At 38.5% G+C, this 5,521-nt stretch overlaps 1 long non-coding RNA gene across 1 annotated transcript; it reads left to right on the forward strand.

The window, feature by feature from the left end:
• Nucleotides 1-709: 709 nt before the first annotated feature.
• On the forward strand, nucleotides 710-4,809 carry LOC128796526 (uncharacterized). Its single transcript, XR_008433831.1, has 2 exons — nucleotides 710-759; nucleotides 3,497-4,809. It is a non-coding gene; the product is annotated as an uncharacterized LOC128796526 (long non-coding RNA).
• The last annotated feature ends 712 nt before the right edge of the window (nucleotides 4,810-5,521 follow it).

Raw genomic sequence — 5,521 nt, forward strand, 5'->3', positions numbered from 1 at the left:
ATTGATGTGATGGGTGAAATATATGTGAAAAGTTGAAGCACTGTGTAGATGTCTTTTGATGAAACTCTCCTCATCTCCAGTTGAAAATTAAGTTACCTAGTTTAGGTTTGGCTGCTAGTGAGGCTTTATATGCAATACAAAGCATTCCATAAGCTAATTTTTGAACTTAAAACCATTAATGGTTGTTTGAATGAATTGAGTATCTTTTTGTTAGTCTAATGTAGCTATGAATGTGTTTGTTTTGGAAATATATATTTTGGAGTGATCCAAGTAGGAGTTCTTGTAGAATTTTAGTTCCTCTCTCTTAGGTTTTTTTATTCTGAAAACCTTTTTCCTTGATGCTTTGACTACATTTGAGTTTTGCTTTCTTCCTTTGATATTTTCTTACTTTAAACCATGTATAAATGTTAGCCAGAGGTGCCAGATTATATTGGTATGTGCTGTTAACTATTATGAGCAGAGAAACACTTACCATGGTATTATGTGCAAGCTGAGTGTAATAAAGAATATAATTAATCTTCTTGTCTTATTTGTAAGGTATTATACATCTTTAAATGTAAATTGTGTTAACATGTGTTTCATTCAGTTGTTAATTGGCTTACAGTAAATAAGTCCTGAACCATTTCGTTGAGCAGGTTAATGATAGAAACTATGTTCTCATCAAATTGCAGTATCTGTGTTTAATCAAGCGCTTTCACATGCTTACAGACCATAGATCAAGATTTGAAGACAATTGGAGCAATTTTTCTTCTTTAAGAGGTTTGATATTTTCCTTGGAAATTCACCTGCTTGTTTGTGACTGTGCTTGTGGTTGGCTAGTGATCCACTTAATATCTCACTTCTGGGTTAGTTGGAGTTACTCAATTGAAAAAGCCCTCTGTATTTAATCAAATTCATTGCTTATGGCAAGTCAAAATACATTTTTATATTAAGATTCATATCGACATGACAAATTGTTTGGGCATACTGTGTGTGTAAATATATGCATATTTAATTTTATATTATTATGTTGCAGGTGGTTTTATGTACTCTATTTTTCAGGAAGTACTAAGACCAGTAATAATATATGAGCATCTTCATAATGTGCAAAGTGCGTCTCTTGTTACAGTCCTGGCAGACAAACTAGAAAGCTTGAAATTGAATTTGAATTGACAAACTAGAAAGCTAGAATTTGTATCCTGCTTGGGCTAGTGGCATTGCAGTTGGCTCTATATGGCAAAGAGTGCAGCGCAGTAGGAGTGTTTGTGTCAGTCTGATTTCCACTGAGTGATCCTTGTGAATTAAGATCCTGTAATGTGCTTACATAGGTGTATTATGAGACATATCTATGTATCTATCTATTTATCTATCTGTCTAGCTATCTATCTAATATTTATGTTTATATATATGTACACACACACACACACACACATATATATATATATATATACACACACTGTAAGTTCAACATAACTAAACCATCTTCTAGTTAATTAAGGCAATAGACATTGGTTGATTAACCACAAGATCATTAATTATGGCAACAGGCATACCCATCTACTCATGTCAGTGTTATAACATGGGAAGTCTTTGAGAAAAGGAAAAGATGGTCATCAAATTGAAGGAGATTTCCATCATGTAGCTATTTGCTCTCTGTGTGGTGTTTGTACACTTACATGTTTTCTTGAGGACTGATCCAGCAAATCAGATTGTCTTCTGAGGGACTGTTTTAAGATAGCTTTGAATCTTTTGTATGTGTGGTTTAGACTCACCAAGAAGCAGCAGAAAACAAACCAGAAAACCATACTATTCTCCTAAGTAATTAACTGCTAATTATCTCCCAATTTAAAGCAGGATATGCAGGTTATAGGACCAAATGGCATGGTCTGTTGTTGTCCCTAAAGCAGATTAATAACTTACAGCTCTGGTGAACTCTAAGGAAGAGAGAGTACAAATTGCCTAAGCAAGGCTGAGTTAGGTTGGGACCCAGGCTCTTGCTGTAAAAGTTCATTTGTCTGTCAGTCTTGTTTGTGAGGATGTCCAAGTGAGACTGTGTTAATTGAAGCAGAGAAGTCTGTTTAGTGACCCCTCAGAAATGGGTGGATGTTGACCTGGATATGAGTGACACAGAGTGTACTGTCCTAGAAAGGAGGAGAGTGAAAAAAGAAATGTGGACTGCAGCCCATCTGTGGCAGAGGAAGCTCGCGATTGTCAGCCCCTATTCTCTAGATAAAAGGTGCACACAGTAAACAGCAAGTTCCACTGGATTAGTAAAATGTACTCTAAAACAATTCTTCAAGATATGCATTAATGTTTCAGTGCAGAGCTTAGCTAGTCAGTTATGGAAACGATGTGCACCATGGAAGTTATGTGCATAACAACAGCACAGCCATGAAAGGGAATGATGATTAAAGACTTACTGGAGCATATAGAGATACAAAAGAAGCCCCTGTAATCAGTAGGCATTACGCAACTGGTACATAAGCATTCTGGCTGAACATACCCACTCTGGAGCTGAGAGAGACGGTAAAATTGACATCCTTTGAAGGAATATTGGTATCTTAGTAAGAACTCAGGGAGAGGGGAGGAATTTTAGCACAAATCTCTTAAGGTAAGTTCCTACTAACTTAAAAATAAAAAATACACAAGGCCAAGACCTCTGTGGAATGTTTAATGTTCACAGCTGTTATATGGTGTTTCAGAAAATTGTCTGTAGAACCCGAGTTCCCTATTTGTTTACCTCAGAAGCACCAACTTAATGACACCAGAATTTGATCTGTCATTATTTAATTTAAAATTAACGTTTAAACTGTATACTTTTGACCTTAGTGCTCCTAAGGTTTCTAAAAAGCTTCAACTTTTCTTTATTATGGCCAATAAATAATTAAATAAAAAGTAAATTTGATCCCTCACTCTACAGTTTTTCCCAGCAAAGCCAATGACTATTGGCTATTTCATCTGATATTTCTGCAATTTTATAAGCTTAGCCCACTTGAAAGGAACATAAAATTCCTAAGGGTAAATGGAAATTAGAGTTATCTGCTCTAATGGGAAAATGTGAAATTAAATGCTAGTATCTTTAGAGTATATGATTTGAATGTGACAAACTTCATATGCTATGTGAAGAGAGGAACCTCAAAGTAAATATTGGTGCATTTCAAAAACAACTTCACCCTTTTAATTAGCTTTAAAACAAGGGGTAGGGCTGGGGGAACAACTACAATGGGAGACAGGAATAATGTATAGGAAGATAAAATTTATTTAAAGAAAAGGTGGGTGAAGAAAATTGTTGTAATACTGAAGAGTTTGTTTTGGTAAATGAAGAAAGCTTCAAGACACTAAGGCAGGCTACAGTCATAACATATTGATTATATAAGCATATGTCTTAAGTTTGAAATGCAAGATGTGGCTAGAGGTGTGTATTCTATTGCCATCTGTTAGAGGTGGGGCAGATATCTTCTGTTAATTGGGCCACCTGTTAAAACCAGGTAGGGCAATTTTTTTCTCTCTTCCACAGCCAGTCCTCTCTCTGGAAAGTATCTTCTGTTAATGGGCCATTAAGTCTCACTGCATTACTGATAAAATTGCATCATCCCGTTGTGAGATGCTCCACCTGGGAGGAGGGGCCAGGCATTCCTACCTGAATATAATCTGATATTTGGAACATCAGTCAGCCTTTTCCACTGGATTCCCAGAGGAAGACCAAGGCTATCTACACCACCACTGGACATTTAGAAGAAAACTACACCCTTCTTCTACAGGGTCACTGCTTCAACAGAACCACATCTGTCACTCCAGGAGGACTGCAGCCACCATTTAATTGGACTCCTACCCAACAGGCCGTATTCTAACTCTGTCGGTGTTGTTTGGTATTACTGCATTTTTATTTTTATTTTTTCCTTTAATTTTTATTTTTTTCTGATAAGGAACTGTTATTTCTACTCCCATATCTTTTCCTGAGAGCCCCTTAATTTCAAAATTAGAATAATTTGGAGGGAGGGTGTTTGTATTTTCCATTTCAAGAGAAGCTCCTGCCTTCCTTAGAGGACACCTGTCCTTTCAAACCAAGACAGCAGATCATATTGATCATATTCAGATAATATTGATGATTTTCTTTTCATAGCCTATATTATATTCTCATCATGTGGTGGTCTTTGTCACTTATATTTTTTGTAGTAGCTTTAAGAACAACTGTGAATCAGAACTTCCAGGCCCATAAGGTTTTACCCACATAATCTAGCAACATCTGCGTTCTTATATATTTTGGAGATCACCCATTTTAAGCTGATCTCTTCTTATTTTTCTTTGATCCTTGCTCTTAGCATAATTTATGCAGGATATGTTTTTGAGATCTATCTCAGCCACGCATGCTCTTGAGATCTTACACTGCCTGCAGCTGAAGATAGAAAAAAAAGCTGAAGCCAGTCCAGCCATTTTTTGGGTTTCACGTGGGTTGCTGTGTGCAGTAATCCACAGTCTGGTTGAAATGGTTTTCTGGATGAAATGTTACAAAATGGGGTTATCTTTTTAGCTGGAGGAAAGAGGTCTAAAAATAACCTTTGTTTCTAAAGTGGAGTAAGGTTTATCCATTTCATAATTGACTGGCAAGTGTAGCTTAAAAAGATCAGAGAAATTAACAGTATGAGTATTTCTTAAAATGTTAAAATATTTTCATTGTTGCTACTGTTCTGCCTTTGTAAACCTTTTGTGGTCAAGATTTTTCTACAGGACAGGAAGAAGGTGGGAGTAAAGGAAAAGAAAGCACATGATATTGCAGCTGTAGTTCCAAATTATTTTTCTCTTAATAAAGATTTTCCACTGTTGGCAACAGCAAGTGGAATATTTTATCAGTGGGAAGGCTCATTCACAACACTGTATTGCCCCTCCCTCCCCCCCCCCCAACAAAATGCTGAAGTTCTGCACAAATTTCCCATAACTGTCTGTTAGCCTGGTCATGGTTTAAGGAAGTCTGGTTTTCAGCTGGGGGAGGTGGTTCCCTCTGGGGAATCTGGTGGAGGCAATGAGCTGGCTAGTTTTGAAGAACCAAAAATCTGGCTAGGTTTGAAGATTGATATCCGGTTAAACCACTTAAAAGAGTTGAACATGCCTCTGTGGGAAAACACATTTAAAAACTAACAAACCAGAGAAAACTTTATTGGCTTCTGGCTTTTGAGAAGGTAATTGGCTGACTCGGCCCCATGTAGCCAGGTCAGACAGGGCTGGGCCAGGCTGGGCTGCCCCTGCGTGGCCCACAGGGCTGGGCTGGGCTGGCGCCGTGTGGTCAGGTTGGCTTGGCATGCAGCACAGCTGAGATTTCTGCCCTCTGATGGGTGGTGAGTGGGCTGCTGAGCCCCTTACCAAGGAGCCTGCTGGGCCCCATCCTAGTGGGTGGCTGGGGCCCCTTCCCAGCAGGGCCGGGTCCCTTTCCAGCAGACCCTGCTAGTCCTTTGTTCTACTGGTGCTGCCACGCCATGCCAGCTGGAAGCTATATTGGCTCCAGGAGCAACCATACAGTGGGGACCAGCACCGGGAGTGGCCCTGT

The sequence above is a fragment of the Vidua chalybeata genome, chromosome 1, assembly GCF_026979565.1.
Source record: "Vidua chalybeata isolate OUT-0048 chromosome 1, bVidCha1 merged haplotype, whole genome shotgun sequence".
In the NCBI taxonomy this organism is placed as follows: Eukaryota; Metazoa; Chordata; class Aves; order Passeriformes; family Viduidae; genus Vidua; species Vidua chalybeata.